General features: G+C 40.0%; 2 protein-coding genes across 18 annotated transcripts in view; one reads left to right on the top strand and one right to left on the bottom strand.

Moving 5' to 3' along the window:
• The window catches only part of ZRANB3 (zinc finger RANBP2-type containing 3), a 50,141-nt gene extending 48,821 nt beyond the window's left edge, over positions 1-1,320 (bottom strand). For 2 of the 4 annotated variants that reach the window (XM_063342597.1, XM_063342598.1), the window contains exon 1: positions 837-1,177. The gene's annotated coding sequence lies outside the window, so the exon portion shown is untranslated. Of the gene's footprint in view, positions 1-836; positions 1,178-1,212 lie in introns of those variants that run through there. The other 2 variants (XM_063342595.1, XM_063342594.1) reach the window with 2 other exon arrangements.
• A 448-nt stretch (positions 1,321-1,768) lies between these two features.
• The window catches only part of R3HDM1 (R3H domain containing 1), an 89,330-nt gene continuing 66,166 nt past the window's right edge, over positions 1,769-24,932 (top strand). For 12 of the 14 annotated variants that reach the window (XM_063342405.1, XM_063342400.1, XM_063342396.1 and 9 more), the window contains exon 1: positions 1,769-1,923. The gene's annotated coding sequence lies outside the window, so the exon portion shown is untranslated. Of the gene's footprint in view, positions 1,924-2,345; positions 2,364-21,943; positions 22,021-24,932 lie in introns of those variants that run through there. The other 2 variants (XM_063342393.1, XM_063342392.1) reach the window with 2 other exon arrangements.

The raw sequence follows: 24,932 nt of genomic DNA, 5'->3' as shown, positions 1-24,932 counted from the left end.
ACTGAAACTCTTTTTTAAATACAAGCAAGTAGATTGTTCATACATGAGAGAAACAACACCAGCAATATTTCAAATGACTCTGCTCCAACTTCTATTATGTTCAATGAATTTGTAAGTGATCTGGAAAAGTAAGTAACCACAGAGGGATAAGGGCAGTGTAAATACCAGTAAAATAAAATAAAAGCTAAAAATCTGGAATTATTTCTGTCACTGCTGCTGCTACACTGCATTTCATTGTAAACACGTACCCTTCCAGAGGTATATATTGAGACCCAACTTGTTGAGGATATTACCCCAGGTAATATGTTTCCTTATTGGAAGGTTGGGTGGCATGACTGATGAGAACTTTTAAGTTGTCAACACAAGCTGACATCAAACGCACAATTTTATTTTCACAGGCCACTAAGTATAGCCTTTTAATGCAGCTCAGTAGCAGATGCCTAAAGCAAATTAGTATTTCCATCAAGCATTTGCTTAATAAATTTCCTCTTGCAGGTCCTAACTGCTCCACGACTGTATGTTCAATAAAACTTAACAGGGAATTTAAGGCCCTAAGAAAATCATGGGATCTTGCCCGAGAGATTCATCAACCATTTTCCCACCGGTAGAATAATAATGAATTGAAAAACTACTCAAGTCATTAGAATACGGAGTTTTAAAAAACGTTAAAACAAGAAGCAATGAGACAGGACAAAGGACATTACAAAGCTCTGTGGCACACAACAGTTCTTCCACAGGCCAGCCTTAATACCTGCCTAGGGGCATCTTGGGGGGGGGGGGGGGGGGGACTTAAGCAATTCCCTGTACGCAGCAGCGCCCTGCAATAGCAGAACTACCTCAGCACATGCTGTGATAATCCAGCAGCAGCCAGGGCGAGCGGAATCAGCGAGGCCTTCTGGCACAGAGATGGGCTGAGAAAGAACGAGTCCCACCTGGAACCTCGTCCCTTCACCACACCGTTCCCCTCAGGGCAGCCCCTTAAGGCCTTACACCCCAACGCTCGACGGGGACAGGCCGCCTTCCCGGCCCAGCCTCCATCCTCCAGGCCTCACAGCCGCCCCCTCACAGCCGGCCCCCCCTCACAGCCCCCCTCTTCACACCACGGCGCCACCGCAGCGAACGGGCTGGAAACGGCCCCTCCCCACTCCCCGCCGCCCGGAGGGGCCGCTGGCGAGCGATGGCCGCCGGGCCGTACCCCGCGGCGCCACTCACGGCTCCGTCTTCGCGGGCTCCGGGCTCGAACCGCAACCGCCCGGAAGTGACGCGCAGTCGCGGGGGAAGGCGGGGGAGGGGGAGTAGCACGCACGCAGCCGGGCGCTTCCCGCCGCTCTCAGTGCGCCCTGCCGGGAGGGCTACGAGGGGCACCGGGGGGACCGCTATGGGGATGGGCCGCGCCGCAAGCGGCAGCGGGCCCGCTCGGGCGCATTTCGGGCGAGGGAGTGTGGCCGCTGGCCGGGGGAGGGGGGCCAAGGAAGCGGGGGCAGGCGGGCTGTCATTAGCCGCGGGAGCAGTCCGTCTGCGCGCTGCTGCGCCGCCAGTGGCTGTCGGCTCCCCACAGTGGGCGGGCGTTGCGGTACCGGTATCTCTCTTCTCGTTGGTGTTCAAGGCCTTCTGTCAAGGCAGCGGCGCTCTCCGATTGGTCACTGCCTTCTGGGCGGCCTTGCGCCTCCGTCAGCGCTTAGAGGCACCACTCACCGGCAGAGCCGGGGGAGGCCGCCACGCCGCTGATTGGTCCGCGCCGCCGTTAATCATTAGCGTCCTGCGTGGCTATTGGCGGCTGTGGCGCGGGTGGGGCGGGTCTTTCTCCCCGCCGCGGCAGCAGGAGGAACCCGGGCGGCTGTCGCGGCTGGCGATGGGGTTAAGCGCCCCTCGTGCGTGAGCTCGCCGCCGCGCCGGCCCCAGCCCGCCGGCCGCGCTGCCGCGGTAAGGAGCCCGCCGCTCCGCCGGAGAAGGCGGCCCTGTGGGCGGGGAGCGGTGGTGGCGGGGCCGCGGACTCCGCGGAGGAGGAGCGGGGGGGCAGTCGGCCGCGCCCGCAGTGCGGAGAGCGGGGGGCAGCCGCTGAGGGAGCGGGCGGGCCCGCGCGGGGGAGGGGCGCGTGCCGTGGCCGTTGGGGCCGTTGGCGGCCGGCTGCACCTGCACGCTGTGGGGACGGGGGTCCCGGTCCGGCGGGGGGAGGCTGAACCCGCCGCCCTTCCCTAATATAGGCAGGGCCGGCCGGCGGAGCGGGGCACGGCACGGCGGCCTGGAGCCGCCGGTGGGCCCCGGGGCTGCGCCCTCGGCCTGCTGCAGCCCTGCGCCGCGCCGGCCTGGGGTCTATTGGAGGATGTTGGCGCCTGGGCAGGCGCTCTCCCTGCGAGCCGGGGGTAGGGACCGGTCGGTGGCCCTCGGAGCCCTTCAGGCGGTGGGCTCTAGGGGTGCCGGGGTGGGCTCCAAGTGTTGCGGGGCTGGGGTTTTCGGGTTTAGCCCTTCGGGTTAGCAGTAGTTGGTCGCAAGCTTGCTGCGCTCGTATGGGCTATCGTGGGTTCCTATTTAGACCTCCCCTTATGTTGTCTGGAGGAAAAAATCTTATATTTGTGCTGCCTATGACAGTGTTGGAAGAGGGTTGTTAATCTTTTATGTTGGGTTTTTTTCTGTCGCATGTTGGACGATTCTGCATGTGGATGTATCTAGTGTACTATAATCCAAAGTGTAAGTAGAACCGATAGCAAAGCATGTCACAGCCTGGTTTTTACAGTCTCTTTTAATAACATTTTTAAATGAGTTTTCAGCACCGAAGAAGGGTTTCACTTTATGAGCGAGAGAGAATGAGCCAGAAAAAGAAGTAAGGCATAGCTGTTTCTTACATTGAGTCTGAGAAGAATTCAGGTTATTCATACTAAGACATTTGCACAAATTCTGTTTTTCATAATTAAGCCTGTAGTGCAAGATACACATTGGTGGATTTGTGCGGTATCTATAGAAAGCTGGGTTAGGAAGGTGATGGTGAAAAAAAAAAAAAGAATGAGCAATGGGTGCTTTGTTTAGGGTGCATTGTCAGATAATATAATATACAAAAGTGTGTGGTGTTTTGGAGTGGTTTTTTAATTATTTGAATTTTTAATGTTGATGCCCTTTTTTCATTAGCCTGAAATTAGAGAGATCTTGTGTGCCTAATGCAAAACAGGGAATATGTTGGGGTTTTTTTCTCTTACATAGTGGCTGATGCTAGCTTTCTTGCATTGAGGCATTAACTTGCAGTTTCCACCGGGATTACTTTCTCATGTCCTGTCTTCTACAAGGAGTATTGTACTTGAGACTTGCCTTTGGTTACATAGCAAGCAGACGACATGATCACAGCAATCTTCCAGTGCAGTATTTCTCGTGAATGTTAGATTAGAAATATGTATTTATTGTTTAAATGAAAGCAACAAAAATGAAGTTCCAAAATTATTTTTTCAAAAGGTTTTAGTCAAACAATTTGCTATTCAGGATAAAAAAAATGGCAATGGAAACATTTTATTCGACAGTCTTGCATTTGTTTGTTAAAAATGATAATATTACTGTCAGGCAGATAATATTAAATGTTTGTTTTTGCAGTAAATACTGTGATGTCAAGAGTTTGAGTATTTTGTAGGAAATCTGTAATTTATAGCTTGGACTTCTCAAATATTAAATTTTTTTGTTGTTAAAAAAAAAGACCCAATGGTAAAAATAATATAAAGACTTGTTGTGTCTTTAAAATCTTGGAAGGTCAAAAATGTAGTACTTGTAACACCATTGCTCGCTATTGCTAGGCCACTTTTTAATTTACAAGACCTGTAAATTGCTATCAAGATCAACTACTACTTTTCTCGGGAGTAAAAGTGGGTTTGCTAAATACCAGAATTTTAAGAGGCGTGCAGTGTAGTGTGTTAGGTTTTCCAGAAACTATTTGTTAAAGATTTGTGAAAGGTGAATTACTCAAATGTGTTGCAGTGGTCCCCTGATTACGTTTTGCTTTTGTGTGTGTATGGAGGAATAAAGAAGGTAAATCTGAGGAGACAGATACTGCTACTTTCCTCTTTCTTGTCTTAAGCGTAATTCTGTCTATGTGCTGTTGTTTTTTTTTCTTTAACTTGTATTAAGTCTTTGTTTTTCATTTCACCTGATGTTTCAAGATATTTGCTTTACATCATAGTCTTATTTATTTTATACTACTTGCTTAAAGTCTGCGAAACTGCTTCAAACTAGCAGGATGTTCTAGGTGAAGTGTTTTAGGTTGAGCTCTGGGTATGAAACACAAACACCATGGTTTTGTGTTTTATTCAGTTGAAAGGTGCTGTCAGTTTGCTCCAGTAGCCTAGGTTAGTTTAAGTTTGTGTATCTTTGTATCACCATTTTCACACATTTACTTCTCCCCAGAGTTAATTTCTTTAAGTAGTCTAGTACCACATCTGTTTAAATACAATGATACACTACCTTGAAACTTTAAATGTATTCTAGCTTTTAAAAGTAATTGATACAGTTGCATTTTTTTGGACTCTTTGGGAAAAATGGGACTTTTGACAGCATGTTCGTAGAGAGTGGGTTGTCACATAATGTTAATGGAGCAGTATAAACTTTGAATGAGCTGCAATGTAGCATACATCAAATTTTTAAAAACTTTTTAATATATATTGACGGCGTTGTTCAGTTTTGGTAAGCTAGACAACTCTGCTACCTGCATAAAAATAGCACCAACTTTGGATGTCCGGCTAGTGATAGACAATAAATTTACTGTTAAAGTGTATAGTTTCTGAGATTTTCCAATATACCCTAATTCTTCTTATTTCATAGATATGAAAAGAGTTAAGCAATAGCCAGTAAATAGAAAATGCCGTAATTCCTTAGTGTGACATCTGAGGAGCTTTCATAGAAGTGGTAGAGCGTTCTGTAATCCTGGCCCCACTAGGTTGGAAGGACTGCAGGAGCGTTGGGGTTTGGGAGCCCGGTTAAGCTTTTAGTGGCAGTTTTCCCATGTACATTCCACTTAGTAGTGGCTGGATAGGAATGACCCAGGGGCTTTTGTTAAACTGCATTCCGAATTGAGCCTTTTAGTAATGGAAAGATGAGTCGTTTAGCAATGCAAGACCTGAATAATAAGGTCATTCACACCGTGCTCTTTAGGCAAGAAGCAACTATGTGATTGCCTTAATATGGTGCTTACTCTGGATGATAGGTGGCATCTATGCAAGCCCATTAAAGTAGGTTTTATGTGTTTCTTTATTGGCCTCTCTTTGAGGTAGTGGACGGATGTGCTGTATAACAATGTTAAGAGATTTTTTTGAAAGCGATATTGGAAAGCTCTATTTCTAGGAGATCACAAGTCAGCAACAGATTATGATTAAATATTGTTGGGAAAATTGTATTTTCAGCCTGCCTATAATCTTATTTTGATTTCATAACTTTCTGAAGGAGTGCTTTAGAGGAAATAATGTCTGAAACCAGACTGATGGAAGCTTAGCAGCCTTAATTACAGAACAGCCTCCACTGCTACTCTTGTGCATAAGTTAGTCTCCTGCAGTTTAATGTATGTATTATGAGAATCCTGTCAATGTGTTGTTTTATGATACGAACTTTTCTCCAATATATAGAACTAAGTTTCCAAGAATTTATATTTGGTTATTGCATATTTGTATCCAGGCTGCTGAAGCAAACTGTAGATTTGAAGAGCATGGCTGTGGGATGCTTATTCAAGGGTTTCCTTTCTATTCTTTATCTTGGATCTCTGGAAGGGAATGGGGCATCATCTCTTTGCAGCCATTGGTTTCTGCATAAACATTTACATACTGTGCTGTTCACTTGTCTTTGTTCATCTGCTGCTAAGTTTTTCTGTTCTTCTATCTCTTTCCCAACATCAATTCTTGTTGTTCTTTAATCTCAAAAATTTGTGTATAAAACAGAATTTTGTCCTTTATTTAACACTCTCAACTCTCTCCTCTGCCCCCTCCCCAGGTTTATTTGTTAGGAAATTTGTACTGATGTTTATGAAGGGTCTTTGTCCAATCATGTGTTTGAAGGCTGAAGCTTGTCACGACAAACATCTTAAATATCATTAAAGCTATGGCTAAATATTATAGCATAGCGGCTCATTCACATTGAAAGCATAGTTTTGGATAACTTGTGTTACTGGGTCAAAAAATAACCTCTAAAAGGCATAAATGTAGAAGATGTCATTGTTACATTTGGTTTAGCTGACCATTCTTAGCATAGATCTGGTGCTGAGTTTTGTATTTTTCTGAAAAATGTTGTGTATGTTCAGCTAGCAGTTAACCTACCACAATTGTTTTGAAGAAGTATGTTCGCAGCTAGGTGAGGTGTAGCAGCTTTCTGTTAGTGTCCAACTGAACCATTTTACTTTACATTATGGCGAAGCAGGATATAAGTAGATGTACTCCTTGCAAATACCTGCCTTTGTGAAAGAGGCCATCATGTTGACATATCCTTAGCTTTTTGTTCCTACTCTCTATCACTCCCTGTGATCTGTTGAATGAGCTGTTACTGTGAGGAGTTTCTGAACATTTCACTTTCAGCTGTGTAAGATGTAGGTCTCTTATTCTGTCAAATTGAAACATGTATAGGGAGGTTCACAGGAGCAGTTTAACTGGCAGATGGAGGAAATGGTGACTGTAAGTGAGATCAGTGACTTCTTTAGTGCAGCTGAATCTAGAAAAGGCTGTTGCTGTGCAGCTGGTGAGTGAAGTTTGAACTAATTCAAGTGCTTCTGCCAACAGCAGATCGAGGAGTGTTCTCACAGTCCTTTTTGATGTCAGAGCTTTGGGCATAAAAACCTCCTGCTGGTGGTGAGTAGCTGGGAGCAGTTGCATCATTGACCAGCATGCTGGATCCACAAGAAGATTTCCATCTGTTTTCGTATTCTAAATGAGCTCAGAAGAATTTGATGTGTTCTTGTGGAGATACAGTAGGAGTTTTGAGAGGCTTTGGAAAATTGTTGACCCTTATAACTTATGCTTTGATCAAATGTTCAGGCTTTGTGCCCAAATGATGCAGTAGCAAAATTAGTAAATCAGTTTGTGGGGAATTCTTGTCCATGTTATCACAGTGTGATTTGGAGCATTTCAACAGACGGTACAGTAAAAAGCCTGTTTCATTTAAAGGGTTGTAAATTCTTCTGTCGTTTGGATGAAGAGCTAGATTTCAGGTTCCATGTGCTCTGTAGGTGTTTAAAGAGTAAAACTTGCTGCCAGGCTTAGATGCTTTTTCTCCCTTTCTTCTGTAATCTATTGAATCTATTCCATAACTTAAAGCAAGAACCAAACCCTTGCCAATTTCTGTCTTCTCTTAAAAGTAGCTTGATTGGTTAGCATAGCTACATAGAGTGTCAGTGCCTTGACTCAAAATAAAACTTGGCTTGTCTTTTTGAATTGATGCATCCTTATCCTTCTTAAACTTGAGAAGTCAGACTACTCCTGAACAAGAACTTTTGCCTAATGGCTTTCCAAGGGAGAAAACCAAGAGAAACTGATTCATTTTCTTGTGTTAATGACTGTTGCGTATACTTCAGTGGAAGAATCTGTGTTAAAATGGATAATTAGATACTCACAGTGTCTGCTGATAGTTGTTCTACAGTTAGAATTGGCAATAACAAGTCTTTGATTTTTAATTCCAATGAAAATTATAACTGATTAGTCTCCTAGTTTAGGTTTTGTGGTTTCTTTTTTGTTTTAAGCACATCAAAGTGATCTTTAATGTATTTTCATTGCAAATAATCTCTAAAAAGTATTCGAGGCATATGTTTCGTTGCATGTTGCATTACTCTCATGGAAAAATAAACTGCTCTTTCAAGGGTTTAAAGCTGTACCACAAGCCAGTACCAGTGTTGCTCTGAGGTGTCAACCTTGTGGTGTGGATTGGGAGGAGGAAGAGGACATGCAAAGCTAATAATTGACTTTATAGAGGCTGCTAGGAATACTAATGCCCTCTGGTTAGACTTGTGGTCTAGTAAATGGATGAATCTTTCACACAAACTATTGTGTTAATTTATGAAAACGTTATGATTTTCATCCTAATGCTTTGTGTGGTAACAGTACTCAGGTCCTGTTTCCCTCTCTGTTTTCAAATAATGGCTTCTGGAGAGGAACACCTGTATTTATGTGGACATTCTCGTTACTGGGAGAAGCAACTGAGTCCAGACTGAGTTTAGCTAGTAATGATTTCAAGACAGAACAGCCTTCATCCAGTGTAATAAGTAATACCATCTTTTGACTAAGATTTCAGAGCTCTGAATGGTACCTTTAGGCTAAATTCTTAAAGCAGTAATATGAACAGAATAAATGTTACTGGGATAACCCAGTTATTGCAATGTATGATATTTCAACAGTTGGCTGTTCATCATTAGGTGTGATGACATCCCATTAGTTGTTACTTAATCTTCCCTTTACTGGCACTGTAAAGTTTAATTTGAAAATCATAAAGAGCAGTAGCCCTTATTAAAACTCGTGTATCACAACAGCAGTGAAGTCTGTCCCAGCTCAGAATACAATCAGCTGTTTATCTGGCCTTTTATGTTGAAATATTAGACAATGATAGAAACTGGATTTGTGTATCTTATCTTCCTTGGTCCATACCAGTGTGAAGGCTTAAAATTACGATGTTCCATAAAGATCGAGAAATGTAAATGTATAGGTGTTCTCTCAGTATCTCTTTTTCTTGTCCTCTCTTCCAATGTGCAATGATATATAGGCTAATTTTAAGCAGGAAACAGTTTAGCCCATTTTTAACATGTGGAATAATTGGGGGTGGAGACCTTGAAAAGATTTTTCAGCTCTGATCAGACGATGTGTGAATTCAGGCATGTTTTAGATCTATGATGACAACTCTAAAGCTCATTGCTTGCCTGAGATCAGAGTGATCTGATGGCATTCTTAGTTGACAAGATATTGCTGCTCCAGAAAGGCAGCAGTCTCCTGTAGAGTTGTGTTGCATCTTGGCAGCTGACTAGCTCTTGATATGACAAGAAAGTCCTCATGCATGAAGTTAACAGGCGTTCAGCTTTAATACTGCTCATAACTTATTAACCTCTTAGGTTTGCAGTATCTGTAGTTGTTTTCTGTATCCATATTTTATTAATGTCTGTCTGCACTGCACTTACATGGTTATAACAGCAGTGATTCTAAAACTTTTAAACTATGTTTGAATTCATTATGCCTATGTACTATATATAGGTTAAATATAGGCATGACTACTGTAAGGAAGATGGATTCTCTCACATGCTTGATGTTATAAGATAGACTTCCGTAGAAAATGTTGGAGGACATAAAGTTGATTTTAAACTATTTGAAATTTTTAAAAATAAAGTACAAGTAAGTAGACTTTCTCCAGTTTCTTTTCATTTTAAGGAGAAATTCTTGCTGATCCTAAGAAGGCTTCTTACCAGGCTAATTGAATGTAAAGTTGGATGAACAACTTTTCAGTTGGTTCCCACTGAGCCTAGGCCATCCAGGTACCCTAGTATTAAATAGCAGTAATTATCAGTAAAATAATGGAACGTTTGTGGATAAGTATGCAACTTAATGCACTGTGCACTGCATGAATGTGCCTGAATACTGAGAGACTCTGTGGGTCATTTAGTCCAGTGCCTTCTTATTAGAGATTATAATCCTTTCATAACTGTGTCAAACTTTACCTTAATGTTAATTAAATTGCTAGCTGTCGTCTTTCCTGCTGAATAGCTGTTGTAAAATCTGGTTCTGTGACGCCTCCTGGCCTCCAGCATGGCTGACTGTGGCAACTTTATAGATGCGTGATTTTGTGGCAACATTTCCCTCTAGCTTAAGTAGCTCCTCTACCTACCTGTTATCTATTACAGCCACATGTGCCATCTAATGAAGACCTGTCCTGTTCAGTTTTTTATAAAAATATCCATCATGCTATAAAACAAATCTTCATTAAGTTTACTTTTCCTTCTTCCCTCCCCTCTAAAGAGAGAAACAATGTTTGATCCTGCTAAGTTTCTTTAATGTATAGCCTCTTGTTTCAGTGATTGTACCATGAAAGAGGAGAATATGCCATTGCAAAAAAAATTGGTACTTAAAGTTAACTTTACTTCCTTGACTGAACCCTCTACTTGTTAACAAATATCTTTGAAAGGTATGAATACCAATGTGGCAGAAAGTGACGGTCCATGGTTTTTTTTCAGTTGGGGAAAGGAAGAATCAGCTCTCTGTCTCCCTTGTGCTTGGGCCTGGACAGTTAAGCTGCTGTTCTGATGATGTGCTTTCAGAAGTGTTCATTAGGAAGAAGCAAGATGCTGATTTTGTTACCAGGATTTTCAGTTTAGAGATACAAAGTCATGCTTAAACAGGTGTTGGATGAAGCCATCATATTAGTGAAGCAATTGTCTTCTGACCTCTCTCTCACCAGAAAGTTAAACAAAGGAATTTACAAGATTCAACTGCAATGCAGGGCACTGCTCAGCACTGGATCTTAAAACTATTTAGGCTGAAGCTGCTGCAGAGGACAGTAGCTCATTTATAAACAATGCAGGAAGACTAGCTGTAAGAATCGGATACTTTAATCTTCTGTGAGTTAGACTGCCTGCACTGAACGTTCTTGAATTGTGGATTCCACCGAAAACTGGTTTAGCTATATCCTAATTAAAGAGGCTTTGCTGACACGGAAGGCTTTCCTGGTAAAATTTGACCAGATGTCAACTTATTGTTGTGAGACTTCACTGGATGAACTTCAGTTTAAAAACTAGTTCTAGCTATCCGTGCGGTATTCAGATCTGTACAGCTGTCACGCATGATGACAAGACAATTTAATGTGTAGCTTGTTCTAGGGCTTGTCCTGAAATGAATGGACACTAACTGAAAATCAGCTAAACTGAAACAATTGTACTCAGTAAATAGAGATACTTGATGAAGAATTGAAGAGTGTTTATCAGAACAATATCAAATAATTAGATTATCCACCTTTTAATGGGTTTTTTTGATAATATCAGCTTTGTAAAACAGCTTTGCAGTTTGTGGTTGCAAACGTTAATATACAGTCATCTTGTGGCATATGAATTTATATCTCAATACATAGACTATGTTAATATCCAGAAATTGGGAACTTTGCCTAAATTAATGACACATTTTATGGTTATATTGGCACTTAAAACAGATCTGAGATCTGTGACAAAAAGCCCCCAAAGGTGGGGATAAGTTGTTGGGGGTTTTTTTTTTTTTTTTTTTAGCATATCTCATTACAGCTTCAGTGAACTCACAGGGAGGAACAGTTCAGTCCTAGAATACATTAAAAGAGTTTTCTTCTGTCATATGCAGCAGAAGAATGTTACAGCTGGCTGTGTCCAGATACTCTAATCATTGGTGACCAGCTAACTGGAGACTTTGTTGGAAAGCCAAGTGAAGGAGTTTGTTAGTTCTGAAGTTTTAGTGGTGTCTTGACTTAAGAGATTTGAAAGTGTTAAATTAACAAAAATCTTGCCAAGTCTTGCTGCCATTGCTTTTCAAGTGCAATAAAAGACTATCTCTAGGCTGTGCATAAGGCTTCCCCCCATAGCATTTTGCATGTGGCAAAATTCCTGCTTGATGTTCCTTCATGTGCTTGATGGATAAAATGTGTCCAGTTCTTCTCCATTAGTCTGGTGTTTACTTTGGAATTGCCAAGATTTGTTCCTATCCCTCTGGAACTATTGCTGAATCAGTACAAGGAGAATCTTAGACAGAAAATTAGATTTAGCTTTGGCTTAGAGAAACTATTCTTTTAGATTGTGTAACAGTATTTTATGCAAAATAACTGCTTATGTCTCTTTATGCTTGAGCCATGAGCCTCTTTTGTTCAGGCTAGTGATCTTGCCTTATGTATCATGTTAGAGCAATAAAGAAATGCATGTTTAGAACTCTTATAAATATTCTAGGCAGGGTATGTAGTATTTCCATTTGTGGTGATGGAGAAAGGCTGTTGCTTTTATAAATCTCACTATTCAGGAGTATGAATAATTCAGTCTGGAGTCTAAGATCTTCATATATTGCCACCTGCTCATTATTCAGAAATTCTTGTTACAGTCTACTGTTGCCCTAGCAACATTCTGAAAATTAGTGCTGCATCTATGAAAAAGCTTTTGTTTATCTAGCAAAGCCCACTATCCAAGCTGTATTATTGCAGGAATTGCAGGATGCATCTCAAGTGGCTACTCCAGGTCCCAGCCCTAGTTGTTTAAAAAGATAATAATCTCCTTTTATGTGGCGTTAACAGAAAATTGTTAAATTGTTCCTTTTTTTTTTTTTTTTTTCCCAACTAGTCATAGGTATTAAATGTGATGCTGTTTTACCTTTAAGTCCCTTTAGGGTCTGATGATACCATTACATTATCTCATTCATGTACAGATGCTTGACTGTACAGATATGCAAGAAAGTAAAAATCAGATGTTGACTCCTGTTATTCTTCTCTGTCTATCCTACCCATCTCTGTCTTCTTTCCTTTCTCCCTCCCCCTGTTGACTTTTACATGAGAAGTCAGATCTTGTTTAACCTTAAACATTCTGGGATGTAAAAAGATCTTTGTGCTGATTAAGTTGATATTAGCCGATTTGGGGTGGGCGTAGGGGAGGTGTTAACGAAGTCCTTGAAACTGCTAATGCTGGAGCTAACAGAAGTCTCTCACTGCTTTAGGTTGAACATACTTACCTCACAAGATATACCAACACAATTTACTTTTAGAACAAAGTAGAGGAGTAAAGCTGATATTCTGGATTTTATTTTTTCAAGAGAGAAAAATAAATTGAAAAACAGTGTTAAAAAATATTTGAGTTCCTAAATCCTCTCCATCATCATGAAGCAAAAGAAAAGCTGCAACCCTTTCCCTAGCCCTTCTTTTATATGTGGTTCAGATCTTCCTCCCATGTTGTATTGTCACTTGTTTGGTTCAACCCTGCAGTTACTTTCATTCCTTTCTGTATGGGTGGAAGGTAACACATACCTGCTCTGAGGAAACTTGTCGCTCTTGTCTTATCTGACCTGTTGATTTTCAGATTCTGAGTTCTGGACAGTAATAGACTTCTGCTAAATTAGCAAGCTGCAGTCAAACTTCACACTAGAAAAATACTTTTGTCCAGACTTTTACATCTCCCTTGGTTTAAACTAATGCATTCCTTAGTCTTTTGCCTCTGAAGTACTTGAGGATTGGAATTGATGAGATAAGAAGTTTTGTGATTTCTTTAGGGGTTTTCTTTGTGCCTGCTTCATGGCATGAAAGCATGCTGGCAGCCATTGCTGCCAGTTCACAATGTTTTAAGAGTATATGGAACTACAGAGAGAGAACACAGAAGGAAAAAACTTCTGACTGGACTAATATTGTTATTTTCAAGAACTGTCTGGTTTGGGTTTATAGTGATCTTAAGGGTGTTTAGTCTAGGCACCTGAAAACTAGCGATAACTAGCAACATAGTAAACGTTAAGTTGTGGGAAAGGAGGAGGAACACCTGAAGTAGGTGAGAAATGTGGGATTACAATGGAATTGCTCATCATGATTCTAGCCAAAGCCTCCCTTTCCTTGCTTTTAGGCACCTGGCACTGAAGCCCTGGTCCCGTGTTCATAGATTAGAATTCTTTGGAATGATAACACCATTTTTGTGCTGGCCAGCATGGAATTTTGCAAATATGAGAGAAGGTTTATTGTTTGGGGTTTTGTTATTTTGGGGGTAGGCGTTATTATTTGGGAACTTCTATTTCAGCTGTCCCTTTGCAGCAAATAACACTGGTTTAGAATAAACATTTTCTTACGGTTCTCTATTCTCATTTCTGTGTTCGCAAAACTACTGGTCATTGTGACTTATTGCTGGAATAGTTGAAAACTTAGCTTTATTGTTTGCTTGATAGCGTCTTTACAAAAAAAGTTGATTTTGCACCCCTCAACATTCCCCTGCCTAGTGTGACAGGTCTGTATGTATTGCTTATGGGGTTTGGACAGCATAGTTTCAAAATCAGTACATTCTAAAGAATGATTATTTGCATATTGCACACCTTATGGAGCCCAGAGGAAATTTATCATAGATGTTACTTTTTGTTCAGACTGTTGCTTTTTTGTTCAAGACCTCAAAACACAATGAACCTGATGTGTCTGTCAGGATATTACAGTATATTGGTTTTGATTTCAGGCAGTTAAGATGACCTTAAACTCCAAGCTGCAAATGAGTAGCTTAATTTTCTCCTGAGCTAATGCCTGGCATTTGGATGAGACTGTATAAAAGCAGAATGTCTAGAACAGTCTGAATTTAAACTACAGTTCAGGAAAAAGTTAATGTCAAGATATGAATGCAAAACCAGGCATAGCGTGTTCATTAGGTTTGCGTGAATCTATCATCTTGAGACTACATTTACTATTCCTTTAATTTTTTTCTTATATTTTATTTTTATCAACAATGAAGTAGGTTAGGTTTGTGGAGAAAATGTGAAGGTCTTGAAAGGTTTATAGACCTGTTTTTTAGAAGTAACAGTGAATGAAAGTGTTCAGTAATAGGAAGAGCTGGGGGTGAAAGGACAGAGAATACAGTGATTAAACATGTATCTGGCAAAACTAAGTAACTGATCTTTACTCTGTTTTTGTGATATATTCACTCTTTTGTTAAGCATGACGCACTTCTCAGTTGTTTGCTTAAACCTCAGTACTTTTACAGATATTTTTAGTCTTTAATTCTTTGAATGCTAGAAGTATTATTTACAGCTTGTTTCTATACTGTTACTCTAGACTTTTTAATTAACGATAAGTTAGTCTTTCATCAGCAATCAGCCGTACAAATGGACCCACCAGACAGACACTTGCTCATTTGGTGTCCATTGTCCAGAAGGCATTTGAAATGTAATTGCATTTCATCTTTAAGACTAGCTTTGCACAGTCAGTGTTTTAGGATTGCTTAAATTTAGGGCTTTAGTTTAAGGTCTACTGTATTTAGATTTGGACAACGCTTTGTCATTATCTAGTAACCATAGCTAAGTGGTGACTAGTTTCTAAACAGCAGTAAAATTGTTTCATTTATACTAGTAAGAATGAGAATATATTTCACTTCTTGGAACAAAAATAAAACCACCAGAGAAAGATGTTTATTTTAGCTTCATCACTGTACTGAATAAACTGTGCTTATGGTGCAAAGGAATGAAATTGCAGTGGTTGAGCGTTTGTGCTTTCTCGGAAGTGGGGGGGGTTTATAGGGAGATTATATGAACTACATACAGCATAGGCATTCATGACCAGTCTGGAGTTAGGTAATTTCTCTAAGGCTAGGGATGAGGATATTTCTGTTCAATCAAATGTTTAAGACTTAATAGCAGTTCAGAAGAGAAAAACTCAAAATCAGTCAAGTGGATGAAACTTGCTGTGATCGGAACGTGGCTTTGTGTGGCACTTCTAAGTTCATGTAGACAGGCCAAATGCTACTTACATTCTTAATTGTCTCCCTTGCTCATGTAACTGGGAAAAGCTGCTCTATTTCCTGTAGGTTTATAGATAAACTTCATTTTGGAATTGTGATAAGTGGTTTACTTAACAAACTATCCAATTCTGGTCTTCTAAAAAGTTTTCTCAAGCTTTTTCTTTTGGTTGGTTCAGAAGCTTGATTTTTAGCTTGTTCTTTATGAATCTTCAAAGAACTAATTTTTGTTCTCTTCCTCTGTTCATTCTTCTAAAAGGAAAGGCTGTTAGATCATTGGAGTTCATTAGCTGTGTGCTTCCTCCTCCAGGAGTCTGTGTCCTGCCTTTTCTGCCCTGAAAATGTACCGGCCTGTAAATCTTACTGGGAGTTGTTTGGGAGAATATAGGGCCCTTGTGCCTCAAGTGTTTGGATATTGCAGACCCAGTAATGCCTGCTTCCCAGCCTGCTTTTGCTTTTTCAATCGGTTCAGATTTCTGTCTCTGTCAATACTCCTGTTCGAGTTTTAAAGAAAAATGTCTTTCAGGCCAGTCCAGTCTCCTGTAGTCTGTGAGTCAGATACAGGTTTGGGGGCACTTGATGGTGCACTTTGCCACTTACTGAGTTGTGTAATTTTTTTATGAGGTTTTTTTTTTTTAAAGAAAAAAGTGAAGTTATTAATTTTCACCATCACTTGTGTTGAAGTTTTTAGTACAACTATCAGAGGGTATTGTTTTGTCAGGAAAATGGTTTTGAAGTGGTTATGGCTGTGTTGTGTATCTTCACTTTTTTCTTGAGAAAGCCTAGAGAATCCTTCCCCCTCTAGCAAACGCCTGATTGCTTTCTAGACTGTTTTTCATTTATCTCTAGAATATCTGTTTTGTATGCTTGATATGTGGTATTGCTTTGAAATTTAAATTTAATTGAAACTTTCTATTTGCGTATCTGTTTCTGAGCTTATAATGCCTATTCTGTTAGGTTGTATTTCAGCAAATGTAATTGTGTGTGTTTGATAAGAGATACAATTTACGCATGTTCTGAGTTGAAGATCGACTAAGTCAGGATTGTTAATGCAATTGTAAACTAGCCCTGAGTGCTCCAATTCCCGTTTCCAGGATGAAAGTGTTATAGGGATAAATGTTAAGGCATTATTTCACAATATTCAGTTTAAATTATTTTCTTATTTCACATACGTTAATGAGTTATTTCTGTATTCATTTACATATGGTTGTATTTGGCACTGTATAAAGGCATTCATACAGCTGTAGACGCAACATCAAACATGCATTTATACAGTACACTTCCTATGCAGGAATATTTCAGGTAACTGTTGTTTCCTGTCAAAATCCTCTCTTCCTTTTTAATGCTAAACACAGAAGCCTGGAGGACTGTTAATATTAAGCTAAAAATTACTTTTCATCTCTTAAGGAAAACTTTGGTTATTGTAGGCATTGGTGGTTTTCTTGCCGTTTCAATGTAGTGGTTGTAAAAAAGCCTCACTGAAGGGATTGAAATCATAACTGGACCCGCATTTTAAGATCTTCCACCTTAGATTGCCTCTTTTTTTTTTTCTTTTTTCTCTTCCCCTCTCCTCACTTCAACAATCTTTTCCCATTTCCCATTTTAATGAAATCTGTAAATCATGAGAAACAGTGAACTCCTGGAAAGAAGGAATGTTATCGAATAGAATCTGGACAGCTAGAAGGTGGGGATTATGTTGAAGTGCCTCGTGGAATTCACTGGAGACTTTTTTTAAGCTGCTGCTGAAGGAAGCTGCTGCTTCTAGTTATGGTGGGAAACATAATTACTGCTATTCCTGTCTTTCAGTTAGAGCAGACCAATAAATGTGTGTAAGGTGGGGAAACGGTTTTGCTTTTGTTATGAGAAAGCAAACCCAGACCAGTCTATCCTCTCCTGTAGGATGACAGCCTCCAGGATAGGAGTCACAGAAGCTAATAAGAGCCAAAAAGAAGCATTTGATATGTTCATGACTCTTTATAATGTGGGCATGTGAGTTTCAGGAAAAATAACAGTTTTCTAAGGGGCAGTGCAAAGTATAACAGTAGTTCATTGCCCAGTTCTCCTCTTTTTCCCCTGGGTACTGCTTTATTTCCTGTTCAGGGTTAGCTGCAGCTTGTTGCTGACCCTAATGATTAAAAAAAATACTCCTAGGTTCTCTACAGTGGTGTATGTGAATGCCAGATCCAACTATAACATGTGTTAAATACACATGTGCACAAACACGTCTTCCTAGTGTTGTGTATGAAAACTACTTAAAAGATTATTCTGATATTAATGTAATCTGTATGTTGCATCCAAAAATTAAAAACTGTTCTCTTTGGAGATATTCAAATTACAGACCCTGCAATGAATGTCTAGGAGTCTTTATCATGAAGAATAATGCTTCCGTTGCAGACCAGGTGAAAAAAAAGAGGTGAAGCCTCAGTGAAAATACCAAGGGCCTCCCAGAATGATGTATTTTGTATCTGTTTTCTTAAGGTTATTATAGACTTGTCTGTTGGGAGCTAATTGGGTGTCTTGGTGGGACAACAGGTGTGAGATAGCGCAGCATTATCTACATCAAAAGAACCATGAAACCATAGCCTGGGGTAGAACAACAGGAACAGCTGGCTTGTGCAGTAATGTAAGGAGGTAACTGTTGAGTAGAGAAGAGATAGCCAGCAGTTACCTTGAACCTGCTATGCACAAGAAGGAAACAAGTATTCCAAGAGCTGCCAGCTTCAGCTAAGGGAAAAAGCTTACCTTTTTTTTTTTTTTTTTTTTATTTTCCTATGATCCTGCTGGTCAGGGATGACAGCCAAGATGCATGGATGTGCGCCACTGCCATTTGCAGCCAGTAAGAGTGGAGGCTTTAAAGATGGTGCACAGAGGTAGCGGAAAAGCGGAATAACAAGCATACAAAGATTCAGATTTAAACCTCTCACCAAAAGATCTTTTTATAAATGTATGTAAACAAAATACACACAAAAATATCTTTTGGTACTAAGACTGCTACGGTCTGTGACAGGTCTAAATCTTCCTGTGCTTGTTTGTTATTAATAATTTCCTATGCTTGTTATATTATAGAAATGTGTATTTGTGTATGTATATATACATGTGCATATATCTTACATGTATGTATTTAGCTTTGCCACTTAAAAATGTATGGTCCTGATCTCCTGTTGGTCAGGAATGACAGCCTCCCAAGATCCCACCTCCCCTTTCTGGAGCCCCCAAATTAAAAATACTGCTCCGTTTGCCTTCCAGCCTTACTTGGTATGCAGGATTCTTCAGAGTGGTTGCTAGAGGAGTACAGAACGGGGATTATCATTCTGCAGTAGTACTGCTGAGCACTGTGGTAGTGCTGCAGATGGGGTCGTGATAGCTGTTTCTCACAAGAAGATTACAGACCCCTGGTCCGGATACTGATTTTGGAAGTATGTTAATTAGCATTTCAGAATAACTGGCTTTTTTTCTACCCCTCTGTTCAGAAAATATTTTTCTTCCTTATTTGTGTTCTGATAGCAGTTATGTGCCAGTCCAGAAAATTATCATGGCATTCATACTGTCATTGACAACTGCATTTGTCTGCTGGCACTGTGAGCTAACTTACTCATGGTTTTTTAAGTTGTGTTCACAATGCCAAACTGAAGAAATAAAAATGTTTAGAAAGGAAATTAATATCTTTACAGTATGAACATTTTTGTCCTACTTCTGTGTCACATCAGAGTTTTTTTAGCGTGGTATAAACTTTCATTTTGAGAGTAGCCTGACTGTTAATGGTGACAAGTGATTAAAATCTGTACAGCCATTTTATAGCGCATTTACAGCTTCAGAAGGCTTTTGCATCAGTGGCTTGTTGAATAGCTAATGAGGAGCTCGATCTAGGCTCTGCGCATTTTGGTGGCTGTGCCTGGTGTCTGGCTGGGTGTCACTGCCAGCGCGGCACCCAGCTGTTGATTTTCTATTGTCTGAGAGCCTTCAGCAAGTGCCTCAACAGACCGCTTCAGCGCGGACGTACGGACGCCAGGCAATCAGCTAAGCATGTCTGTGCAGCATGCTTTCTAAAGGCGCATGCACAGCATTGTGTGAGATGTTATGGAAAGCACGTCTTCAGTAACTGCATAATGAAGCAAAATGCCAATATGATGCAGGTATGTGAGTTCTGAAATAGGGTATTTAAATGCTTCCCGAAAGGGGAATAAAACGTCTGTAGACAAATTGCAGTTTGCATTTGGTTTTCCTTTTTTCCACAAAACCCATTTTAGACTTAATCAATTAACAGAGATCATCAGCATCCCTAAATCTCTTCTTTCTTTCAACATTAACATTAAAAACCCTTTTTCTTGTATCATCTGGTTTAATAACATCATTCTTGCTGATTTTTATTTACTGGATATTTTACTTGTGGTAAGACTGGAAAACCATTATAAATATCTTTGCTAAAACAAAACCATTTCCCTAGGTAGCAAAAATGGGGGAGATATCTATGTTTAGTTTTTTTGAAGTGTTACTGTTATCTCCATTCTAATGAGGAACTACAATTTAAATTAAATTTTTTATAAAGATAAGTTTTCAACTGAAAAATAGATTTCAAATCAAAATAGCAAGAGTATTTACAACAAGCTACATAAAAAATGCTTTTTCCTACGCAGGATGTTGGTGACTCCCTCTTGTATTGTGGACCAAATCTCCTTTTATTGGGATCATAAGTAACTTTGGGTGTCTATTAAAAATCATGACACTTGATTCCATGAAGATCAATGGTCACTTAAATTTTTTTCAGGTTTCTGCACTATCAAAGCAGACTTCAGAACTGCTGTGGCTCTGTTATAAACTGAGCAAAACCACGCTGCTAACAGATTAATGTTTGTTAAGTAGACAATTTTAAAATCCTGATTTGTTGTTACATGATACTTGTAACAAACAGATTTTTAAGCTACCAAATGATGTACATATGTATCTTGTTGATGTGATGTAGTATTTTGTGAAGCTATGGAAACAATACATAGGTGAGACTATTGATAGTGGCCCATAGAAAGTTTTGTGGTGTTTCTCTTGTTGTTTGCTTTGGTGTGTTTTATCTTTATTTTACTTCATTTACCTTATGCAGTAATGGTATGATAATTCACCAAATTGGTGATTCTTGTTATAAGGGGGAAAGAAAGTGCTGGCTGTATTTGAAGCTTTTGCGTCATAACTTTTTTGAAAACCAAGCCTGCTTCATAATCTTGAGTATCTAACTGAATCTTTAATCTGGCCTGGTAACTCTAGGGTTGTATTCCTACCATCTGCTGTGAAAATTTGTATGTCTATTTTAGAGAGCTTTTTTTTGGGGGGGTGGGGTGGATGGGTGTTGTTACTGATGGAAATACCAAAGGAAAAACGTTAACTTATATATTCTAAGAATAAAAGCTGAATTTTATATAAAAAAGATTGTTGGCTGCTGTGTGCAGTTCTGCATAGCTGTTTTCAAAAGAAATGAAGATATGCTTCTTTTAAGAAAGCTGCTATTTGAAGGATATCCACTGAAAAAAGTCACAGGCAATGCTTCAATTTATCTACTTAAAATAAGTGGGGAAAAAAACACTTCTTTTCCTATTTTGGGGTTTTAGTTTCCTGCTGTCTCATCTGAGGGCATGTACTTTATTTGATGATACAAGTATTCTCTTAAGTGTTTTGAGTACCAAGATTATTTTTTTTTTTACTGCATCTGAAATGAAAATTTGTACTCTATCATGTTTCTAATACACTAGCATTAATCAACGCTGAGCTGAAAAGACTCTTGAAAGATACCTTTGGTTAGTTTACAGTTTGGTAATATAAAACAAGTTTTTAATTTCTTTAATTTTTTTTTAAAGCAACCCTAAACGGCTCAGGCTATACTTACACTTTATTGTGCTATAAAACCTCTGTCACGTTTAGTAGGTACTGATAATGGCATAAAGGGAAAACCAGTTCTTTTTTTCACAAACTAATCATTTTATTTCCAATGGATACAGGAAAAACATACTGTGACTTTTCTTTTTTCTTTTCCATTTTAAGGCCTTAATGCTAGAAATCTAGCTTCAAGGAATGATCTAATAACAGGTGATGCTTCAATTTTTAAGAGTTGTTTTTAATAATGGAAAAAATTATGCGAGATAACAAGGAAGCTGATAAAGGATGATGGATGAGCATGCAGTATAAATAAAATAAGGATAGAAAGGTAAGAGTTGGGGATTGCTTGAAAGACGAAATGGCTTGAAGTTGGGGGGGAGTGTTGGTGTGAGGACATGGATACAGAACTGTGTGTACATCTGCCTTAGAGCTCCCAGAGTAGAAACGGCTTAGGAGACAGGAGGAGTTTTTCTGCTGTCAGTTAGGTTTCTCTGAACGATGTAAGCTAAGCCAACAAAATCTTCCGTCAGCATAGTTGTTTCTACAGAGCTTTTGCTGGTACAGCAATGTTGTGTGAGAAGGGCATTCATGTTTCACCTCCCAGGCGAACAGAACTGTGCTAGCAAAAATTAAAGATATGCCATGTTGTATTTCATAAGCCTTTCTAAATAGCTCTTTCCTTTTGCCTTTAGACAGGATGTTACTTGGGGGAGGAGGGTTTAGCCATTCAACACGTGTATTTTCTACTAACCTAATACTTCGCTCTTTCTGAGGTATGTAATTTTTTAAAGGTTAATGCAGTTATAGTATTCAGGCTAAAATGGCTTTTGTCTGCCAACGTACGTTACCCTGTGCAGATGCTTGCCAGTGAGACAATGATATAAAAAATAGGTTATAGTTAACTGTCTTGCAAGTCTGTTTCAGAAATTATTTTATTCCTCTCTCCCTCTTCAGCTAAAAAAAAAAAAGGTGAGAACAGATCCTAATGGATCTACAACTTTAAATAGTGTATAAACTGTTTAAGATTATTTTAGTTGCCCTAAAGAGAGTGGACTAGCCACAGAGTTCTGTTTTATAACAATACACATATGCTAGACAAGTCGGTTTTAATCCAACACAGATTGTTCAGTGCTAGAACTATAATTTCATTGGAAACCCTGCATCTGTTGAAACATGTGGATTGAACGTTCCTGGTCTGTCAGGAGGACTTTGATTGTTCTTCGTGTTGTGTAGTTCCTCTAGTCAAAAAAAGGATTGCAGTGGGGTTTTTTCCTTAGGTGGTATCATAGTATGCCAACCTTTTCCTCTTCCTAAAATGGTTAAATTTTCTGGGTTTTTTTTTTTTTTTTTAAATTAAAAGTGCGTATTTTGGCACCATACAAAAAGAAAAATACCTGAAGCCTGCTAGATTTAATAGTGAGCTGGAAGCACCTTAGCAGAACCCCTTTGTCATGTTACATGTAGTAGGGGCTGCATCCTGAGGACTGTTTCATTTGCCATGAGGAAACCAGATAAAGTTGTTTACTTCCTTTGATGTACTTTGCTCTGATTGTTTGTATCCTAAAAGTCCAAAGTGAAGTCCAAGAGGAGAACTAATAAAAGAATGACAGTGCTCTGTGCAGAATGGAATGGCTGACCCTCCTCATGAGCCAGCAGTCCAGATTACTCTGAAGAAGCACTGTATAGTGCCAGTGTTTTTTCAGTCTATCGGTGTACACTTAAAGTTCTCCAAGCCAGAAATTTTGAGTTTATGGCTAACAAATGCCAACAACAAACTCCTGCTGATCTCCACTTTCATACTGTAGTTTCCTATCAATATGTAGAATAAAGATTGCTCTAGTCTTGCTGGTTGTTAAATTTTTTATTTCCATGTATGCAACTATATTCCTGAAGAAGTTACCTTGTTATTCTTTGTGATCATCAGCTAAGCATATCTATTGCATTCAGTAGTGGACGCGCAGGAGAAGGTGAGGCAGGGTTAAAGAGCCTTAGATTATTGCTCAGAATTTAAAATATAAAAAAAAGGAGGAGGGATAGTTACTAATAATACATCTTGGCCTCTCACGTGGCTATTACTATGAAAGGTGTTCTCTTTAAAAGCCTGTCAGCTTTCTTATGAGCAATGGTAGTGTCCTGTTTTATAGTCCAAGTGTGACAAAGAGGGGCACTATGTTGTTTTTTTACAATTGTTTGAGAGATTGTAGCATGCAGAACTTCTCAGTAAAGAAAAGGAGGTCTTTAAGTATAATGAACTACAAGACTGAGGGCAAGTTTCAATTTTTGTTTCTGATATGCAACATTATTATTGTGCAGATAATATAGTGCTGGTAACCCGTACCTGTACAAATTGTCTATAGGCTTGCAGTAGATGTTTGACAGGTACTTTCTGGTGAATCTTGCTGCTGTGCTTTAAGACAATGTCTCTTTCTGTCTTTCCTTCCTCTCTGAAGGCTGTTGACTTTGCACCAAAGTCAGTGGATGGGAAGGTGGCACGATGGTGCCTGAGTCACGCAAGTGCAAAGCCCCGTATCTTGGTGTTTGCAGTCAGTGAAGGTCTGTGAGAGCACAGACACCAGGCCAAGCTGGAGTGATTGAGGTGTAAACACATTCTCTTCTGCCAATTTCTGCTGTTGTAGTAGTGCCTCTGATAGAGGGACGGGACAGATAAATAAAAGAGCAGATTACTTTGTATAACCAGTGCAGCAAGATTAACTAGAGCATACCTATGAGAGCCTCTTATCGGGTTCAAAATTGCAGAATTTTCCTTCTGTCTTCTGAATTTTCTTTGGGGGGAATGTTCTCAAGAAAGTCTGCAAATGTCTTCTGGTAAATTTGGTGCTATTTCTGTTCAGTTAATTTTTTTAATGATGTCTACACTCAGTACATAGTAAGATATAACATTCAGTCCTTAATTTTGGAAGAGGTAGAGTAACTGCACATTATGCTTTTGTGTTCCTATTTATCATAGAATCATAGAATTGTTAGGGTTGGAAGGGACCCTAAAGATCATCTAGTTCCAACCCCCCTGCCATGGGCAGGGGCATCTCCCACTAGACCAAGTTGCTCAGAGCCCATCCAGCCTGGCCTTGAACACCTCCAGGGATGGGGCTTCCACCACCTCTCTGGGCAGCCTGGGCCAGTGTCTCACCACCCTCATGGTGAAGAACTCGTTCCTAATGTCGAGTCTGAATCGACCCATCTCTAGTTTTAATCCATTCCCTCTAGTCCTACTATTACCTGACATCCTAAAAAGTCCCTCACCAGCTTTCTTGTAGGTCCCCTTAAGATACTGGTAGGCCACTATAAGGTCTCCTCGGAGTCTTCTTTTCTCCAGACTGAACAACCCCAACTCTCTCAGTCTGTCCTCATAGGAGAGGTGCTCCAGCCCTCTGATCATCCTCATGGCCTTTCTCTGGACACGTTCCAGCACGTCCATATCTTTCTTGTAGTAGGGGCTCCAGAATTGGACGCAGTACTCCAGGTGGGGTCTCACGAGAGTGGAGTAGAGGGGGAGAATCACCTCCCTTGACCTGCTGGCCATGCTTTTCCTGATGCAGCCCAGGATACGATTGGCTTTCTGGGCTGCAAGTGCACACTGACAGCTTGTGTTGAGCCTCTCGTCTACCAGCACCCCCAAGTCCTTTTATTTGAAAATCCGATTACTAAATAGCTTGGTAAACTGAAT

The sequence above is a fragment of the Chroicocephalus ridibundus genome, chromosome 7 (assembly GCF_963924245.1).
Source record: "Chroicocephalus ridibundus chromosome 7, bChrRid1.1, whole genome shotgun sequence".
Classification (NCBI taxonomy): Eukaryota; Metazoa; Chordata; class Aves; order Charadriiformes; family Laridae; genus Chroicocephalus; species Chroicocephalus ridibundus.
Note: the sequence above shows the minus strand (reverse complement) of the source record. Positions and strands in the feature narration are given on the sequence as shown.